The following is a 22,756-nucleotide window of genomic DNA, read 5'->3' as shown; positions in this document are numbered from 1 at the left end:
AGCATAACACTTCTTTCTAGAAATGACATGTTTAACAAATGATCCCTCAAATGCTCCATTTGCCTTAAAATAGTCCTTTCAAAGTATGTTCTCTGCCTAGTGAATGAATGAATGAATGAATAAGAATATATAGCTAGTGGGCAGTTATTTTTAAACTGTATAAAGGTGATCAAAAATAAAGATGTCAGCTTTGGAGCTATCCACATATTAGTGACAATTAGTCAAGAAAAACTCTGAGGGAGTGAGAACCAATACAGAAGAGCACAGGGTCTAGGAATATATCTTGTATTACAGCCAAATTTAAGGTATAGAGAGGAGAGTGAGAACCAAGGAAGAAGGTTGGGTAGTGTCACAGAAATGAGAGGGTGCAAAGAATAAAGGGTGGACTATGGTGATAAATGCAATAGGACAGGGTTCCCCAATCCCCGGGCCACAGACTAATAACAGTCCATGGTCTGTTAGGAAATGGGCAGCACAGTAGGAGGTGAGCACTGGTAAGCTAGCGAAGCTTCATCTGTATTTACAGCTGCTCCCCATTGCTCGCATTACTGCCTAAGCTCCGCCTCCTGTCAGATCAGCAGTGGCATCAGATTCTCATAGGAGTGTGAACCCTACTGTGAACTGTGCATGCGAGGGCTCTAGGTTGCGCACTCCTCATGAGAATCTAATGCCTGATGATCTAAGGTGGAGCTGAGGCTGTGATGCTAGCACTGGGGAGTGGCTGCAAATACAGATTATCATTAGCAGAGAGGTTTAACTGCACAGAGACCATAATAAATCAATTGCTTGCAGACTCATATCAAAACCCTATTAGTGAGGGGACTTCCCTTGTGGCACAGTGGACTCCATGCTCCCAATGCAGGGGGCCCAGGTTTGATCCCTGGTCAGGGAACTAGATCCCACATGCATGCTGCAACTAAGAGTTCACATGCCACAACTAAGGAACTTGTCTGCCACAACTAAGACCCCAAGCAACCAAATAAAAAAATATTTAAAAAACAAAACCCAAAAACCCTATCAGTGAGTGGCAAGTGAAAACAAGCTCAGGGCTCCCACTGATTCTGCATTATGGTGAGTTGTGTAATTATTTCATTATATATTACAATGTAATAAGAATAGAAATAAAGTGCACAATAAATGTAATGCACTTGATTCATCCCCAAACCATCCCCCGCCCCAACCGGTCCGTGGAAAAACTGTCTTCCACGAAACTGGTCCCTGGTGCCAAAAAGGTTGGTGAATGCTGTGATAGAAGATCTGGGAGGAAGAGGGCTAGAAAAAATCGCTGTGTGTGCATTCTAGTGGAAAAGCCAGTGAATAGGAGAGGATGGAAATTGTGCTAAAAACAACACTGGATATAGGCATAAAGAAAGTGTGTGACACAGTTGGGCTTTTGGCATTTGTTCCACACCCACAATTTACAACGTTAGTTTGATTCACTAATGCAGGTAATTGCAGATCAGCCCTCACCTTCATTCTGCACCCTGATGATATATATAGTTTGCTTAAATTCTCAGTGCAGCTGACCATGTATCATTGTGCCAATCACAATTCAGGAACCTTTCTTTATTTGCCAGGTATTGTTTGAGTTTGAAAAAATAAAATCAAGTGACGCAAGTAGCTTTTCAGTGGCCGTATTGTTTGCCGAAGCTATGATTGGATAAGGTCCAGTAATACCTTTAGGATAGATCCAGTAAAAAGGCAATGTGTATTTCATGCCAACAAACACATGAAGGGATGCTCAAGATCACTAATCATTAGAGAAATGCAAATCAAAACTACAATGAGGTATCACCTCATACCAGTCAGAATGGCCATCATCAAAAAATCTACAAACAGTAAATGCTGGAGAGGGTGTGGAGCAAAGGGAACCCTCTTGCACTGTTGGTGGGAATGCAAATTGATACAGCCACTATGGAGAACATTATGGAGGTTCCTTAAAAAACTAAAAATAGAACTACCATATGACCCAGCAATCCCACTACTGGGCATATACCCAGAGAAAACCATAATTCAAAAAGAGTCATGTACCACAGTGTTCACTGCAGCTCTATTTACAATAGCCAGGATATGGAAGCAACGTAAGTGTCCATCGACAGATGAATGGATAAAGAAGATGTGGCACATGTATACAATGGAATATTACTCAGCCACAAAAAGAAACGAAATTGAGTTATTTGTAATGAGGTGGATGGAACTAGAGACTGTCATACGGAGTGAAGTAAGTCAGAAAGAGAAAAACAAATACCGTATGCTAACACAAATATATGGAATCAAAAAAAAAAAATGGTTCTGAAGAACCTAGGGGCAGGACAGGAATAAAGATGCAGACGTAGAGAATGGACTTGAGGACACAGGGAGGGGGAAGCATAAGCTGGGATGAAGAGAGTGGCATGGACATATATACACTACCAAGTGTAAAATAGATAGCTAGTGGGAAGCAGCCGCACACACACACACACACACACACACACACACACACACACACACACACACACACACTACAGTCCTTTTGCGAATGTTGGATACCTGCAGATAAAAGAAAATAGTCACCCAATACTTGTTATATTCTTGAAGATTCATCTCTCAGGCCTATCTGAACAGAGGGAAGTCCCACATAAGTGTTATAGTAACAAAGAACACAGTTTAGAATGAGAGCTAATTTATTTTCCAGTTATTTTTTAGGACTCCTAAGATTTTCTGCAGTTCACTGCTTAGGTGGTTATGAGGTTACACAGGTCAAGAGAACATGCAGAGGAGCCAGGTATGTTCTGGCAGATACCATCCTTCGAGAGCTTTGGGTAGGCCAGAGGAGGTAGACACAAGGCTGGGAGGGTCACAGGGTTGTTATACATTAGGCTGGAGTCCAGGGAAGTCAGGAAAGGCCAAGCACAGATGGCAAGAGCCATGGTTCTATGTAATCAAGACCCAGAGTCCAGGAAGTCAGAGCAAGTTGAAAAGAAAGGTTCTAGAGAATGAGTAATACTTTGTTCTTCCTGCTACGTGTGGCCATCAGAGGTCCCTGGTTATTGATTGCCACTAGAAAGAGGTCAGAAGTCTGCTCAGGAATTCTGCCTCCCCCTGAGGTAGCGGAGCCAGGATTACTTAGTGCACAGAATTTTGCCATGTTAGTCCACAGATTACTGGCTTCCCTCTTTCAAACTATACTTGTAGCCTTGAAAGGAAGTTACTGACTATATATAACTATCATATTCTTGATACGCCAACCACAGCTAACAAGTTTTAAATCTGTGATATGTATAAATATTATGAGGAAATAAAAATAATGAAATCACAGTATAGTTGGTAGGTGAGTCCATCATTTCACAAGTTGTGTTATCTTGGGCAGGTTATGTAACCTTGTTGATTCTCATTTTCTTCACTTTTAACTCAAGATTTAATGCCATACAATATACCAAACACTAATCAAACTAAATCACTAATCTCTGGGCCATAGTCAATACTTGATATAAATTACTTCCATTAATTCACTTATTCTTTTGTTAGCCACCAGTTACTTACAAGGACCTTACTATGGGCCATTCTGGATTCTAGATTCTGGAAAGAGGGTGGTGAGCCAGCAAGATGTCCTTGTCCTCAGGCAGCATGCAAGCTCACCCGCTCCCTCTGTTTATTTACATAAGACAATTACCCACTTTCTTCTTTGCAGAGTAATAACATATTTGAGAACATGGTAGTAAAGAAATCTACAAATAGTCATGATCCATGGTGTAGATCACTTAAAATATCAGAAAAATACCTCGTCTCATTTGAAATTCTGACAAATCAGATCACGGCAGATTAAATTCACTACTTCAAGTTATCCAAGACTATTAAATGCAGTGTTAAACCTCAGTGGTTCACATATGTGTATTTGCAATATCTGCTCAAACGTCTGATTCATTTTATTAAGAACTACTTTACTGCATTTTATATATGTTAGTGGATTCTCCTATTACCTAGAAGCAAGTCTTTGACTATTCCATTTCTGAAATACAGACATTAGCTGAAAAATTGCCTCTCAGAAAAATTAAAAGCCATTTTCACATACAAAAAGTAATCTTTTCTTATTCACATGCTTCATTTTGTTGAATATTTTCTTTCACTATCCCCATACCACAAAAGTAAATACAGCTAGGGCTTCAGTAATTTTTGTTCAAAAGACTAAAGATTGAGCTTCAACTCTTTCTATTGCTTAAGATATTCAGCAGCTCGTGAGGTTAAAGGGCTGTGAAATTTTAAGAAAATCCCTTCCAAAGTACATAAAAGAGGAGCAGGGGGGCTCAAGGTAAGAGTTTGTGAAGATACCAAAAGGGTTGGAGGTTGGGGGGGGCAGTGAGGGGAACCTAGCTGAAGGAGGCTTCTCACATCAGTCCTCTGCTGGACTCTGCTCAGCAAGAGATAATCCTCCTCATTTTCCCTAGAGCAGAGCTGTACAGTAGGGAGTGAGATGAAGTTGATCCTTCAGTACATGGATGAGAGAAATGACAGCTTTCTAGGCCTTTCTGAAAGGGGCTTCAATCTCATTATTTTATAACATATCATTATTTGCTTGAAGTATTTAGATGTCCACAGTCAATTAATTGTTGTAGTGTACCCAGTGACAAGTATGTTGTATTGTTCATCCTTTCAGATCATCCATAAGGTTATATCTCTCCCTCAATACATGAGTATATGTCAAATTTTCTATATCTTTAAAAGATATATAGGCATCAGAGCTTGGCGTACACACACACACACACACACAAATAAATATACACACAGTATGGCTCTTTGACTCAGGAAAGAAGGGCATCTGTTCTGTGCCTTCTGTTTCAGAGAATCTCTCTGCCCTTCCTCTGACTACAGCCCTTTGCACAAGACAAAGAATCCAGGAACTAAATGATTGTGCCTACCCAGAGCCTGAACCATGCCCCTATGCCTTCTCTGGTTACCTGGAATTCCAGACTTCTCCACCCAAAAGGCCCTGAGCCTGCTTCAGCTTCTTCCCCAGTCCCTAGGCATGGATTGTTCTGCACCCCTAGGCCCAAGGGAGGCCCAAGAGGCAGCTGTTTGCTGTGGATCTGATATGGATGTGTGAGTAGATGTGGCCACCTGCATCCTCTTGAGACCTCTCACCTTGTGGAATGGAGCTGGGGATGGGAAGAGAAGGGTGGGGGAGCTGGGCTGTGGGCTGTAGACCAGGCTCTTCCAGGATCTCCACTTTTTAAACATGAAGCTCCAAGGTTATCAAAGAGTTTTAAATTTTAACTTTGTCTGAAGACATATTTTTAAGGTGGGAGAAAAGAACATACTTTATGTGAGGATACTATGATTTATAACTTGATGTGTTGTATATAGGCCTTTATTTGTACTCTTCTTCAAGTCCCACAAATGTTAGGGGAAGGGACTGTATATACATACACACACATATATTAGAGTTAATTTTCTCTAACATTTCTGGTACGCAAATTTCCAAGAGGATCGTAAAAAAATCTCTAAACTTTATAAGGTGTGCTTCAGACTGTGACTTCATAGTGAGTCCACATTACTTTGGATTGCTTTTCCCAACATGTCTCAGCAAAACATTATACAACCTGACTAAACAAAGCCTCATTCCCACACAGCTCCACCTTCCTTACTTGGCAAAGATGTAATCTGGTAACACCCTTTAAAGACCATCATTCCAGCCACATTCAAAGGAACTAGCCATTAGGACTCAATACAACATTTGTTTCATTTTGTTTTTTAACTTGAATTCTATATCTAACCACTGGGCAGGTAAAACCAATGAAAAAAAATATCCCTTAAGGAATGACATACTTTAAACTTTTCTTCCCACTCATTCTCTCCTGTTTTTTTTTTTTTTTTTTATAATCAAAGCTTTCCAAATTAAAGAAACAAAACTAAGAAACCAAAATAGAAACAAAGTTGAACTCCATGGGATCATTCTGATATTTATCTCCCTAATACTTCCAGGCCATAATAATAATAATACATTCGTAAATATTTACTGAGAACCCTCTACATCCCTAGGGTATGCTCCTAGGTGATGGCAGTCAAGGGATGTATGTATAACACAGTGTGGAAAATACGGCATAAGAAATGCTAGGCAATCTTCAATAAGTGGTGCTGGGAAAACTGGACAGCTACATGTAAAAGAATGAAATTAGAACACTCCCTAACACCACACACAAAAATAAACTCAAAATGGATTAAAGACCTAAATGTAAGGCCAGACACTATCAAACTCTTAGAGGAAAACAAAGGCAGAACACTCTATGACATAAATCACAGCAAGATCCTTTTTGACCCACCTCCTAGAGAAATGGACATAAAAACAAAAATAAACAAATGGGACCTAATGAAACCTAAAAGCTTTTTCACGGCAAAGGAAACCATAAACAAGATGAAAAGACAACTCTCAGAATGGGAGAAAATATTTGCAAATGAAACAATTGACAAAGGATTAATCTCCAAAATTTACAAGGAGCTCATGCAGCTCAATATCAAAAAAAACAAACAACCCAATCCAAGAATGGGCAGAAGACCTAAATAGACATTTCTCCAAAGAAGATATACAGATTGCCAACAAATACATGAAAAAATACTCAACATCATTAATCATTAGAGAAATGCAAATCAAAACTACAGTAAGATATCATCTCATCCCGGTCAGAATGGCCATCATCAAAAAATCTACAAACAATAAATGCTGGAGAGGCTGTGGAGCAAAGGGAACCCTCTTGCACTGCTGGTGGGAATGCAAATTGATACAGCCACTATGGAGAACAGTATGGAGGTTCCTTAAAAAACTAAAAATACAACTACCATACAACCCAGCAATCCCACTACTGGGCGTATACCCAGAGAAAACCATAATTCAAAAAGAGTCATGTACCACAATGTTCATTGCAGCACTATTTACAATAGCCAGGACATGGAAGCAACCTAAGTGTCCATCGACCGATGAATGGATAAAGGAGATGTGGCACATATATACAATGGAATATTACTCAGCCATAAAAAGAAATGAAATTGAGTTATTTGTAGTGAGGCGGATGGACCTAGAGCCGGTCATACAGGGTGAAGTAAGTCAGAAAGAGAAAAACAAATACTGTATGTTAACACATATATATGGAATCTTAAAAAAAAAAAAAAAAAAGGTCATGAAGAACCTAGGGGCAGGACAGGAATAAAGACGCAGACCTACTAGAGAATGGACTTGAGGACATGGGGAGGGGGAATGATAAGCTGAGACAAAGTAACAGAGTGGCATGTACATATACACACTACCAAATGTAAAACCAGTAGCTAGTGGGAAGCAGCTGCATAGCACAGGGAGATCAGCTCGGTGCTTTGTGACCACCTAGAGGTGGTATGTATATGTATATGTACAGCTGATTCACTTTGTTATAAAGCAGAAACTAACACACCATTGTAAAGCAATTATACTCCAATAAAGATTTTTAAAAAAATAAAAACTGCTTGATTCCAATTTTATTTTATATTAGGCCATATTTTTCTTTAAAAATAAAATGTACATGTTATTTGCCAGTTGGAAAAAAAACCAAAAAAACAAAACACACAAACAAAAAGAAATGCTAGGCAAGAGGAAAGAGTTTTAATGTGAGTTAAGGGGAAGAAAGGATTATTTTACCTTAGTCAGTGGGTAGGAATTGAATATATTTGGTGAAAAGGCAAAAGGGAATTTCATAATTGCATTTTAATTTAAGGCATTCTGGAATATTCTGAGTTTAAATATTGAAAATATCAAAGCACCTTGCTTTCACATATCTAGGCCACTGAAGATTTACCAACTGCATAAAGTAATCTGAAACAGAGATCACAAACATAGGCAAGGAGGAACAGAGAAAGGTGGGGCATTGATTTTCAGGGTATTAGTGTCAAAAAGTGATGACTTTTTAAGAAAAGTACTGTCTGTAAAATGCATTGAAATTTTCATGGCAAATGTATCTTCTCTTTGGTTATTGATATTCAGTGGTGTACAGGCAACAACATCTGATTTTCTAACAGTAACTCCAGTGAGTCATTAAATTACTATACCCATATGTGGCATAAGTGACGAATTGACCCCATGATACACACCCGGTGTGTCATAGCTGATGACGCTCAAGGTAGACTATGCATAAGCCATAAGATTCCTCAACATACAGCTGCTTGGAATTGTCACCCTGGTGGCATTCACTACATTCCATATTGTCAGAAAACAAGCATACAGGCATAGTTATAAATTACTGAGGCCTAATTTTAATTATTCAAACCATTGTCAAGTCCTAGTGAAAGTTCTGAACCACAAATAATGGTCCACAAATTACAATTTGGGAAATATCACTGTAGGCATTCAGTTAAGTTTACTGAATTGGACTGAAGTTGCAACATCAGAAATCGTGCTTCAGCAAGGATGCAAAATGTAATGCAGGAAAAGGTTTGGGGGTTTAAATTTATCTAATTTTGAAACATCCCAACTGAATCTTCTTAGGTATGGTACAATATATAATCAATTATGGCAAAATGTTTTTAGAAGAGAAACTATGATGAAATTGGGATGTGTACAGAAATTATGCTGTTGGCATTAGAATTACAGAGGGAGGGAGAAAATTTGAGGTGAGCCAAGCATGTCCCATCTCAGGTCGCTGCACTTGCTCTTACCGCTGCATGGAACACTCATCCTTAGGATATCGGCCAAAGATAGTTCAATGCAGCCTTCCAGTTTCTGACTAAATGTCGCCTTCATCAAAGAGATCACTGACTACTCTATACAAACTAGCAACATTTTTGCATCACTCATTACCCTCTTCCTTTGGCTGTTATTTTCTTCTTAACATGTATCAACATCCATACCTCACATATTTTTTTTTTTTTGGTTTCTGTTTGTTTGTTTGCTTCTTCTCTCTAGAATATGTTCTTTGAGGACAAGGACTATGTTTTGTTTATTACTATATTCCCAGCATTATATCCATGACACATAGGTACTCAACAAACTTTTCTTGAGGAAACAAATGGATGAATTGCTAGCTCTTTGTAGGTCAAGATTAATTACATGTAGCAGTTCCCACTATTAAATATGGTAAATCACTATTTAAATATAATAAATTATATATTTATTTAGGGAAGAGAAATGCATCCAAATACCTGAAATATTCAACAGAACAAACCCCACAAAATACTCAAAAGCAAGAAGAGATATACAGTATATAGAAATCTACAGAACCAAATACTGATACCTGAAGTCTCTCAGAGTTGAATTTGCTTACTAGGTTACTCAGTAACAGATGGCTAACAGAACTGTTAACTCAACAGCTTCCTAGTATATGGTTTAAAAGTATATGCAATTTCAACAAATGGTGCTGAGATAACTGGATACCTACATGAAAAAGAATGAAGTTAGACACCCACTTCACACCATATACAAACATTAATCAAAAATGGATCCTAGACCTAAAGTTAAAAGCTAAAATTATAAAACTCTTAGAAAAAAAACATAAAAGCAAACCTTTGTAACCTTAGCTTAAGCAATATTTTCTTGGATATGATTCCAAAAGAATAAGCAACAAAAGAAAAAATAGACAAATTAGACCTCCTCAAAATTAAAAAATTTTGTGCTTCAAAAGAAGCTGACAAAAAAGTGAAGAGACAATCCACAGAATGGGAGAAAATATTTGTAAATCATATATCTGACAATTTATATCTAGAATATATAAATAACTCTTACAACTCAATAATAAAAAAAAATAACACAATAAAAAATGGTCAAAGGATGTGAATAGACATTTCTCCAGGGAAGATATACAAATGGCCAATAAGCTCATGAAAAGATGATCAACATCAATAGTCCTTAGGGAAAGGCAAATCAAAACCATAATGACATACTACTTCACACCCACCAGATGGCAATAACAAGGGTTGGCAAAGATGCAGAGAAATTGGAATGCTCATACTTGCTGATGGGAATATAAACTGCTGTAGCCACTTTGGAAAATAGTTTGGCAGTTTCTCAAAATGTTAAACATAGAATTACCATATGAACAACAATTCTACAGCAAGGTATACAAGCAAGAGAATTGAAAACATACATCCACACAAAAATGTGTACACTAATGTTCATAGCAGCATTATTCACAATAGACAAAAAGTGGAAACAACCCAAATGTCCATCAACTGATGAATGGATAAACAATGGTGGCACATCCATATAATGGAATATTATTTGACAACAAAAAGGAATGAAGTACTGATACATGCTACAACATGGAGGAATCTTGAAAACATTATACTAGGTGAAGGACGCCATTCACAAAAGGTCACATAATGTATGATTCCATTTGTAAAAAAGTCCAGAATAGACAAATCTGTAGAGCCAGAAAATAGATTGTTACCTAGTGCTAGGTTGAGGTAATGGGAGTGGGAATACGGAATGACTGCTGATGTGTACAGCATTTCTTTTGGGGATGATGAGAATGTTTGAAAATTAGATAGTGGTGTTGGTCGCACAGCTCTAAGAATATACTAAAAATTACTCAACTGTACACTTTAAATAAGGGTGAATTTTGTGGCATATAAATTATATCTAAATATATCTATTTTAAAAATACATATGGACAATTCAAGTATGTAGGAATCACAGCTGGATAGCAAAATATCCCATTTGGTATACTGAAGCTGTGCTACATAATAGAGTAATACAGAGTAGCATGAACCCCTCTCCTGAGGGGTTCAGATTATACAAAGGCAATAGAATTATTCCCTTCAGGGCCAGTTCTATTCATAAGCAGAGCAAGAACCTTGGGTTTAAGAGGTATTCAAAGCCCATTTGCTCAGATTTTCTCCTTAGCTTGTTGCTTCAGGGTCCGAAATGCCTTTTATAGGTCACCCCGTGGTATAAGTCATGAATGACCTTATTAAAATAGAAACACTGTATGTGGAAATGCATAGTACATTAACTTATTAACACTAATAAGAATAAGCTTATGAACTAACTTAGCCTGTCGTTTCAGTAAGGCCCTAAAGGAATGAAATGTTAATCAAAATCGAAGGGAAGAGAAAAAGATTTGGTACCTGGCACACTGCCCCAAGTAGGAATTTCAGAAGTAAAATCTGAGAAACATAGATGCAAAATGTGGCATGGCACTAAATACTAATGTTTTGGTATATCATAATTTACCCACCTTGCCTTACCTTTCCTGCCATGTAAATCAACTTTGGCCATATAGGCTAGATTTATACAATTCTACTCTTTGGTTCTTTAAGCTTTAGTAGGTAAGTGGTAAATCTAGGATTATAAATCATAATCCTTGGCAGTGAAAAGCCACTGAAGTATTTTTAAGAAAGGGAGTGTTATGATCAGGTGTTTTAGAAATATCATTCTGGCTGCAACGTGAACAGATGTGTGGAAACAAGACTGGATGTAGGGAGATAGTGTAGGGATCATCAACCCACCAAAATGGTATGCGGATTACTTCAAAATGAAAACATCTTCAGAAAGTAATCTTATCAGGACTTCCCTTATCTGACTACAGCAGGGCTTTATGAGAGTCAGCTGCCCCAGACCCAGTCTCTGGGGAAGTCTCTATTCAGGAAGGTGACTGGCCTTAGGCACTGGGACATTCCAGAAAATTGTATGCACAAGCCTCATCAGAACCTTCCATCCTTTGAATTCCTAAACTCATCCACCCCGCCTTCATTAAGCTTGTGTATAAACCCTTACTCCTAGCTGTTTGGGGAGCCACTTCATATGGGGTCCTCTCACTTGTATGTGAAAATTAACTTTTCTCCTGTTAATCTATCTGTCATCAATTAATTTGTAGGCTCCCAACCACTTGGACTTAAGTTGGTAGAGGATAAGTTTCTCCTCCCAACAATGGGTTAGGAGGCTGTTGAACTAATACTGGTGAAAAGACAATGCTGTGTTGGATAAGGGTAGCAGTAGAAGTAAGAGAGATGTTTCCAGCAGAATCAACAGGGCTTGGGATTTGGTTATGGTCAGGAGGGAATAGGAAGAACATGGGAATGAATCCTAGGTTTCTTCCCAGGGCCCTTCAAAAACTTAATACCTTGCTGGCTGAATGGCCTTTAAAATGTAGAGTGTGCTACAAAACTTGTGCGTTGGGGGGGTGGGTGGGCAGCTCAAAAGCAGGTAACAGAATTCCTCATGGAGGGTTCCCTGGTGGTGCAGTGGTTAAGAATCCGCCTGCCAATGCAGGGGACACGGGTTAGATCCCTGGTCCGGGAAGATCCCACATGCCGCAGAGCAACTAAGCCCATTCTCCACAACTACTGAGCCTGCTGTCTAGAGCCCGTGAGCCACAACTGCTGAGCCCGCATGCCACAACTCCTGAAGCCCGCATGCCTAGAGCCCATGTCCCGCAACAAGAGAAGCCACCGCAATGAGAAGACCATGCACCGCAACAAAGAGTAGCCCCCGCTCATCACAGCCAGAGAAAACCTGCACGCAGCAACGAAGACCCAACGCAGCCAAAAATAAATAAATTAAATAAATAAATGTATTTTTTTAAAAAGGAATTCCTCATGGAGAAAAATGTCTTATTTAGCAAAAGCATTTTGGTGAGCCATCTTTGCTTCTGCATTTGGGGCTTTTCTAAAATGAGCTAAAAATTGGACAAAGAAAACATCGCCTGTATAATAAAGTAAGAAGAATGTTTTGCTTTAGCCAGAGATGGATGAATCAAGTGTTCCAAAACCAGGAAAAGCAGTGGAAGATAATAGAAGGTAGGGAAGATGGCTGCAAGACATTAGGAGCTAGGTCCTGAGAAAAGGTGATGGTTAGTGGCAAGTACTGCCAGTGAACAGCGATGTCTGATGTTCAGTTTCACATTATTTGGCATGCTGTGCTATGATATAATGCCCTTGTATCCCAAGATATCCACCCAAACCTTTAACCCAACTGCCTGGTGTGATTGTGTTTCAGGGAAATAAATGAAAACACATGTTTTACATTTGTGTTTATGCAAAATGGATAGAAGAGGATAGCCATAGGAGGAAGGATGTGAAAGAGATAATTCAGCATTAGTAGAAACTGAAAACAAAGAGTAAAGTGGGGAGGATGAACCCCCTGACCTTTACTATATCTAATGGGAAGTAGGGTGGGAAGCGGGGGTAGCAGCAAAAAAAAAAAAAAACAAGAAAATTATGTTTCACACTATATGTGAGACCCAGGGAAGGAGCAAAAGCAGGACCATTTCCAGTTAGCTGTTGTAGGCAACTCTGAGCAAAGGGGGTGACTAGGGCCACCAGGCTGCTGATACATGGATAAATAGCTAAATGAGAACCTTTTAAATTATCTTTTCAGAAACCTAACTTCTAAATTTCCTCATTCTTCATTTCTATGCTAAAATGAAAGTACTTCTCTATTTGTGAATGTAGGTTATCTTGGACACACAGCTAATGGTTCGGAGTATTAAAAGAGCTGTTATCTATATAACATATGAGACGTACCAATTAGGTGGAAGAGCTGAGTGTTGGAACACAAAAGATAATATTGTCTGGAGTAGAAACTAATATTGGACAGTTTTTAATCTTATGACTCACTGCTTCAGCGAGATATAGGGTTTTCTTAATGAAGACTTCTGAACCAATGAAAATGTCTAAATTCCAGTATAAAACTAGTGCCTTCTTACCTGGAATATCTACTAAGTCAGTGAAATGTATTTTAAAGAAAAATATATTGAATATCTTATATAATGTTTTAAAGTTTATTTTCTTATTGTTTCAATTATTCTCTGGAGAGGCCTTCTTGAAGCAAGGCAGTTTAGAAAAAAAATTATGTACCTGGGAATTATCCTCATGAGTTAATCTTTTAAAAATCATGTCCTTCATTCATGATTTTCTTTTCTCTTTTTTTTCTGTTTTTTTCTGGTTTTTTTTTTTTTTTTTTTTTTTTTTTTGGCTGCGTTGGGTCTTCATTGCTATGCACGGGCCTTCTCTACTTGCCACGAGTGGGGGCTACTCTTCATTGTGGTGCGCGGGCTTCTCATTGAGGTGGCTTCTCTTTGCGGAGCACGGGCTCTAGGCATGTGGGCTTCAGTAGTTGTGGCACGTGGGCTCAGTAGTTGTGGCTTGTGGGCTCTAGAGTGCAGGCTCAGTAGTTGTGGTGCACAGGCTTAGTTGCTCCGCAGCATGTGGGATCTTCCTGGACCAGGGCTCGAACCCATGTCCCCTGCATTGGCAGGCGGATGCTTAACTGCCGTTCCACCAGGAAAGTCCCTCATTCATGATTTTCATGGAGACATTATTGCACTTAACAAATTACTGGCTCTCTCTGTTGTTACCATCAGGAACTCTAATGAAAAATAGATTGTTTTCTCCTCCTGTTGAGATCAGTGCAATCTGTAGTAGAGTACTTTTCATTTTCAAAGAAGATCTAATAGAATATACCATGAAAATACACTGGAAAATGAGGGTTTTTTAAAGTTGAAAGTCACAGGTTCTTGGTTCTCTGAGTTTGTATATTCTACCAATAAAAAGTATAAAACTATTTACGTTATTTTGGTTCTGTAATATAGATCAATTTTTAAACTTTGAATAAATAAGGTTTTATAAATTCTGTGGAAATTTTAAATTAAATTTATTTACTTTTTCAGCAGTGATAGAAAAATATAAGCATTGTAGTTGGTCACCAGCTCTTCTTGCAGCTATTATCTCTCCATGCACAATTATTTGCAGTACTTGGTAACGCTCAATGGTGTCACTGAGCTAACCTAACCTTAATCAGCCTCACATACTAAGCAGGTGACAGTTAAAATGAAGTATTTTTTAATCTTTGAAAGATTTAATTTGTCACCAAGGCTGGTTCCTAACATCATCTAATAGAACAGCTATGCTCCTAGATCTTTGACACGAAACCAAGTCTACTTTGGCACTTCGGCAGTAGGCTGTCCACGTATAACTTTGAAGTAAGATTCACTGTCTCTAAGATTTGTGATGGCAGAAAATTTTTGCAATACCTTCACAAAATGGGAAGTGGACAAAATGTTTCTGTTTTTGGAAATAACAATTCAGGAAATGAAACATAACTAGTCCTTTTATTTTAGCTCCTTTCCCCAGTATGTTAATTAATTGTGTAACCAAAATTGGATATTTTATTATTATTATTAGTTAGAGCTCTCCAGTAATTTTCTCATAGTTTTAGTTTTCTCTGCCATTTGAGGAAATCTCAAGAAGAGCAATAGGAGGTTTATTAATAATATATTCTTCTCCCCTCTGACCCTCAGTGCCATAGATAAAGAGTTGGATTCTAAAAGTCTATTTGCATGTATGGAATGGAATCATTAAAAGTAAATTTTTAGCAGTATTTTCTCCCTGGAGTATAAGTATTTTGAACTTTTTAGGAGGATTTCAGCAAAGTAGTATTAGAAGGAAATATTGGCCATTTGCAGGAGTAAGTACATTTATCACAAAAATTGGGGGGAGAAATGAAAATTATATTTTATTAATTAGAGGGAAGATGGCAATACTAATGTGAACTATTAAATTCAGTTAGCTGTTATTTCCCAAGAAACTAACACATGATACGTTATTCAGTATTCTAAAATACAACAGGTTTCAAGTCTTGAAATTAGTCAAAAATGGGAAAAATAAAAGATCGTAACTTAAAATCTCTCACCCCTTCAGCTTCTAAAACTTTGTGCAAAACTTTACCCAGACAATTAACATACCTAATAAAGTTTTGAGTCTCCAACTTCAGCCATTTGCAGCATTTGTAGGAGTGAGAGAAATGAGAAAAAATTCCTCACGCGTTTCCCTCCCACTGTCCTTTCTTCATGATAAAGGTCACAATTTTGCTTTATGATAGATTGGGTTATAGACTGTTGGAGCTAAAAGAGACTCTTTCAGTCATCTAGATTCACGTTCTTATTTTATACAGAAGAGGAAACTGAGACCCAGAGAATTTAAATGACTTGCCCAAGGTCACAAAGCTAAAAATAATGGGATAAGAGCTAGAAAATATAGAGCAGGGAAGAGTTTTCCCTGTAAATTATTTTTTGTGGTTGTTAGTTCAAATACGTTAGCCCTGTAAGAGATTAATTCAGGTGAGCCTGCTAAAAATACTTATTGTTTCTCAAGATAACAAAGATAGAAAAAAATATATCTAGAGGAATGAAAAGGGAAGTGGTCCACAGAACAAGTGAGACACAGCATATGAGCTTTGGTTTTAAGACTTTGGGCTAAAATCACACTTACAAAATTAGTAACCAAAAAGAATCTTGTTCCTGGAATGCTTGTAGAGACCTGAATTACTCATAAGCTTCTTAGGAAAGAATTCACCCTTTGTTTGATATTGCAATGATTCTTGATCAAAAGGGAAGCAAGCCTCTTTTATTGTTATGAGCCTAGTCATACTGCAATTGCCAGTGTAACGATTTCCTTGGAAAACTTTTGACTAAAGAACCATCTGTTTTGAATGATTTTAGTATGGATTAGATGATCCCATAGGTGTCTCCCTGCTCTACCATTCTTTCCCTATTGGTGCCAGGACAACAAACCTCACATACTTGTATCAGGAGTTAGAGTAGCCAGAAATGATAGAATTTCTAGTTGTAGACTTATTCAACTGAGGAAATAACCATGGAAAGTTTATTCCAAAGTATTGCCAGAGTCATTATTCTAAAAGGTTTAACTGAGGAGGGCTCAAATGCCAATATTCAGGACAAAACAACTCCAATGAAGTCAGTGGCTTTGGAACAAATATTTGGACCATTTGATAACTTAAGTGACAAGTCTAGCTTCTGGTTTTCCTTCTACTCAATTCCTTCTCCCCTCATCCCCCCAAAGTAAATCTGTTATTGCCAGAGGATAAAAATTCTTTTGTAATCTACTTTTACAGGTAGGAACCTGGCCAAAATCTCCATGGGGTCTTAATTAAAGTTTTCCATTTTGCTAAAAGATAAGAAAGAAGCACTCTACCTTTATTTCTGAAGTCTTTAGGAACAACTTTAGCTTGATATTATATTAAAATACAACATTCAAAAAAATATCTGGCAATTTTCTTGACATTCCAGAGGCATACTTGAAATAAGTGATGCCAAAAGGAGCTAAAAGTGGTGAAGGAAATTACAGAAGTGTTTGACTATCATCCAAAAGATTCTAACAGAGGAAAATTTCCATCCACCCCACAATCATCTTAAGGCTTTGTACCAAAGAATGCTAAAGATTTTAACTGGTTGGCAAAATACATAGCAGGTGGAAAAATATTTTTGACCTGGTAGCTAAAACTTTTTCTTTACATACTTGACCATTTTATAAATAACAATAATAATTAGAAAACAATAAAAAATCAGGAATAGGAAACTATATTCAATATCCTGTGATAAACCATAATGGAAAAGAATATGAAAAAGAATGTGTGTGTATGTATATATATATATATATATATATATATATATATAACTGAATCACTTAGCTGTATAGTGGAAATTAACACAACATTGTAAATCAACTATACTTGAATAAAATAAATTTTTTTAAAATCAGGAATAATTTATATATGATGAAGTCCTCTATTTGAAAACAGCAAGGTTCTTCAATCTTTTATAGCAAATAGAAACTCTTCAGTGCTCAAGTATTTGATTCTCTGGTCTCCCCTTGTGTCTCCCTGCCCCCACTGAAATACTGTGAACAACCTTTCATGCTTATTCTTATGAATCAACATGAAATTTGACAACACTTTCCCTTCCTCATTTCAGATATGACTCATTGCTCTTGGTGTAATCCCCAAGGACCAGAAGCTCTACTTTAAAGTAAGTAACAAAAGAAGCACCTTTAATTCAACCTGGTTTACCCAGAGAACTCTAATGGTTATTATTCACTGCCTTCTTAAGTATGCATTATAAAGCTGAGTGCTTGAAGTGTCCTCTCTCCAGCTTTCCCTGGGGAAACCAATGCAGAAAAGCTGGAGAGGTAACCTGACTGATAAGTCTTAGACTTGAAGTTTATCAGCAGTTCTACTTAACCATCCATTATCTTTAGGATACTATTGGATTTTAGCTTTGGGAGCATTTAATTTATTTTCAAGATTTTGGATCATCTTCCCTTCAGACCACTCTGACTTTGCATACAAAAAGTAATAGATATGAGCTTCTTAAAAGCCTTTCTGATTTAAAGCTTGACCCCTTTTCTGCTGTGTGATAACCACTACCCCACCCCCCAGTCTCTCTCAGACTTAGAAAGTGCTGTGGAGCTCAGTTCACTAGAGAAATCTTAAATCGTCTAGAAAAGCCTGTGGTCTTTCAAACAATACTCAAATAAGAAGGAAAAAATAATATGGTGCTCTAAGTAAAATTCTACTTACCCTTACTTGAAAATAGGAAAAAATAAATAAAAAGCTGAGGCCCCTTTACTTTTCCAAATCCTAGAAACATCTAGTGCTGAGAGAAATTGTTTCTTGGTTTAGAAGATGAGAAGAATTGAAGTTAAACAATGATCCTTTTTCCATTTCTTTAAAAAAAAAAAAAAGGCCGGCAGAGGCAAAAGCTCTGTTGGACAAATTGTTTCAGCAGATGTTCATTGTCCCAGGGAGAAAACAGCCCCTACTTTGCAGCTTAGCACTTGTAAATTTAGAAACTTAAATATTTTTAACTTGAAATGGTCCATGTGGTATGAGTGAGATGTAAGTATTAAAATCATTCCTATGAGCAAGTGGTTGCATTTTACTATTAGGTCCATAGAATGCTGACAACTGGTGTTATATCATGATATGGTGATGCAACAATTGTCACCCACCTGCACTTTCAAGCTTCTATAGTTTTTCCCCCCAATCATTTACAATAGCACCCTGGAAGAATATTAATAATTATACTAACATTTAGAGAGCACTTATGATGTACTAGGTACTCATAATTATCCTGTGACATAAGTACTGTTAGAATGCCTATTTTAAAATGTGGAAACCAAGACTCACAAAGATTAACCTATCTAAATCACAGAGCCAAGAAGTGGTGGTGATGGCATTTGAATGTAGGCAGCTTGACTCTAAGACAGGGGTAGTCAAACTTTTTCTGTAAAGGGCCAGATAATAAATATTGTAGGCGGTAGTCAAACTTTTTCTGTAAAGGGCCAGATAATAAATATTGTAGGCTTTTCAAGCCATAACATCTATGTTGCAACTACTCAACTCTGTCTTTGCAGAATAGCAGCCTAAGACAACATGTAAATGCGTGAGCATGGGTTATTCCAAGAAAACTTTATTTATGGACCCTGAAATTTGAATTTCATATAATTTTCATGTGTCACAAAGTATTATCCTTCTTTGAATTTTTTTCAACTGTTTAAAAATGTAAAAACAATTCTTACCCCGTGGGCTGTACAAAACCACAAGACAGTCTGGATTTGGCCCACAGACTAGTTTGTCGATCCGTGCATAAAGCTCTTAAGGACTATTTTTCTAGTAGTGTCTTTTTATAATTTTTTTAAAACATCTAATAGAACTATATTTACATTCTAGCATTATCAACTTATGTCAGACTTTATCATATAAAATTATATTTGGGGAAATAAGACTTGCTTTTTATATTATATGTATTAGATTGGAACATAAGAAATTTGCCAGTATTAGACTGTTTGACCTATAAAAGTGACAATTTTATATGTTTCAGTATAATATTTATAAATGTCTGTTGTCTTAGGAGGTAACTCTTATTTTATTAGAACAATAAAGCGTAGGCTAGTGACCAGGAAAACATAAACAATTCAAGCATCAGATGTGTGACAAACTAGATGATTGTTAAGGTTCCTTTAGAATCTTTTCTATAAATTGAATTATGATAGTCTAGGAGTTGCAAAGAAAGGGGAACATCATATTACCACATAGTTTCTCTGTGACAAGTACTAAACTGTAATATTTCACTTAGTTTCCATAATGACACTACGAGATAAGTGTTTTTACCGAGTTTATGGTTGAGACAATCTAGGTTCTTGCCTGCATTCAGCACACTTATAGATGGCAAAGCCTGGACTTGGACAAAGATGAAAAGATGCATTTTTGTTTCGCTCACACAACAAAGGTAATTTTGCTGTAATCTGTCAGTACCACTAAGACTTTTAAGATAAAAATTTAAAAAAATTTTTCAAATTTATTGCTAGAAAACTAGTTGTAAGGCATAATATTAGAATTTCTCTCATTTTCAGTAAACCCTAGAAAATATACTCACATAATTTTTAAACATTTTTAATAGCTACATTTATATTGTTTCTTTAGAATTTTTTTATACTAATAACCTCCTACTTAGGTATGATCTCTATTTTTAAATAGAAGAGCAGAAGAAGGTGAGAATCATAGCTTTTGGTAAACAGAACTTTCATAAGCTAACTGATTACTTAAAACTGACAACTTTACAAAGTCTGAGAATTTTAGAACATCAAATCCCTTTTTTCACATTTTAACATATTAACAGAACTTTTAACTCCTATATATACTAAGAAAACAATTCTGCATACACTAAGAAAAAAAAGCATTCGGGAAGGAAAGAAACTACAAAGTAAAATCAAAAGAAATATCTGGATCAGAATAGTAAAATTATAATACCTTGCTTCATTTATGCTTCTCATTCCTTATCCAAAGAAGAAACCAATAACTTCATCAGTGGCTATTGAGGAATAAACTGACATAGGTAAGAAATTCTGAAGAATTCACCAGGGATAGAAATATCCACCCAAGAAAATGAATTACTCTGAGTCATGGTTACACTGGAAAGATACATTACAGCTCTTTTTCTTTTATCCTTTTTTTTCGTTTCTTTCCCTTTTCTCTTGGCATAGCAAATAAAATAAATTTCAGGCATGACTAGCCTCTTTCCACTCACAATTTTCCATCTTTACTTTTATGTCTTTTTTTCCTAAATGCCAGATTGACTTTTCTTACTAACATTATTTCAACTCATCAAACATTATATTTCCCTTCATTCAAAATTTACTTCAAAAGTCAGTCTTCTCTTGAATATACATCAAGCAAGTTGAAAATAGAGACATCTGCCAGAAAGTGAAATTCAAAAATTAATGAAAAGGTTCTTGGCAGTCCCCAAGAAGCAGAGGGTTTACATGAAAAAAAAAAAAAAGTATGAACAAACTTTTGCAACTATTTATATAGTTATAATGCATCAGATTCTGTTATTTTGTTTTGAACACGTAATAGACCAGGATCAAAAATGGTTGAAGAAAGGGGGATTTTGGATCTTCTGATTTCCACTAGAATGTAATCACAACAAAAATGGGATTTTTATTTTATTCATTACTAAATTCCCAACTAAAACAGTTTCTGGAACATGATAAGTGCTCAATAAATATCTATAGAATGAATGAATGGTTACTGAAGAGTGACTTTGGACATGAAATCAGGAGCACAACAGTTAAACAGATGATATTATTGTCTTGCCTTAATGAGTCCTTCTTTATTCACAAGTAGAAGCAATGAGGGAAATATTGTACAAGTCATTCAGACAAAGCACTATTTAGTAATATGGACGTGACATGAGTTTAAAGATAATGTGACCACTGTCATGTTTATTCTGGTAATAATCAAGGAAGGGAAAACTGGACAATCCAGTTAGATCATGATTCCTAGAGTTTATATAGGCAGATTCCAGAAAGTTCAATTAAAAATTAGGCGTGGGTCTTCCCTGGTGGCGCAGTGATTGAGAGTCCGCCTGCCTATGCAGGGGATGTGGGTTTGTGCCCCGGTCCCGGAAGATCCCACATGCCACAGAATGGCTGGGCCCGTGAGCCATGGCCGCTGAGCCTGCGTGTCCGGAGCCTGTGCTCCGCAACGGGAGAGGCCACAACAGTGAGAGGCCTGCGTACCAAAAAAAATAATAATAATAATTAGGTGTGATCTTGTAGGCCAATATTATAAATAAAAGGAATGAAGGCACATGAGGTTTCAGATTTTTGAAAACAAAAACTCTAACCCCATAATCATGTATTTAGCCAGTCTCAGTCTCAGCATTATTGACGTTTGGAATCTGATACATTTTTGTTCTAGGGAGTATCCTGTACATTGTGAGACGTTTAGCAGCAACACTGGCCTCTACCCACTAGATGTTGGGAGTACCACACCCCCTCTGTTGTGCAACCAAAAAATATCTTCAGACATTGCCAAATTGAGAATACCTGCTCAAAAGTAAGGAAGAAAAGATAGACAGTATTCTCAGGTTTTAGAAATACTTATAAGCACACCGAGAGATGAATGGATAAACCAAATACGGTTTGTGACTGCTTCAACCAATAGAGGACAGTGGATATGATTTTGGAGGCTAGTCGTAAAGGCCATGCAGCGTGTGTCTTGCTTGTTGGAACACTTGCTCTTGGAGCCCTGAGTTGCCACATAGGAGGTCTAATTATTCTGAGGCCACCATGCTGTGAGGGAGCTCCAGTCACTTGGAGAGATTGCTTGTAGACACCCTGGTTAACAGTGCCAGCTGAGTCGGCAGCCTGGGTGCCAGACAGGGAGTGAAGAGTCTTCAGATGTGTCAGGCTCTGGCCATTCAAGTCACATGCTGCCAATCAGTTCTTCACAGCTGGAGCTCCAGATATCAATGACCAGAGATAAGTGGCCCCCATCCCCTGCACTGTGCCCTAGCCAAATTCTTGACCCACAGAATCTGTGAGTGTGATAAAATAGATGTGGTTTTGTGCTGCTAAGTTCTGGGTTATAGATAACTGGAACACCCAGCTATTCTGTTCCCCTTCTCAGAGACAACCACCATTACCAGTTTCTTGTGTGTTCTATCAAAGGTATTTTATGAAT

The sequence above is a fragment of the Kogia breviceps genome, chromosome 2 (genome assembly GCF_026419965.1).
Source record: "Kogia breviceps isolate mKogBre1 chromosome 2, mKogBre1 haplotype 1, whole genome shotgun sequence".
In the NCBI taxonomy this organism is placed as follows: Eukaryota; Metazoa; Chordata; class Mammalia; order Artiodactyla; family Physeteridae; genus Kogia; species Kogia breviceps.
The sequence above is the reverse complement of the archived record's forward strand: the minus strand, read 5'-3'. Positions refer to the sequence as shown.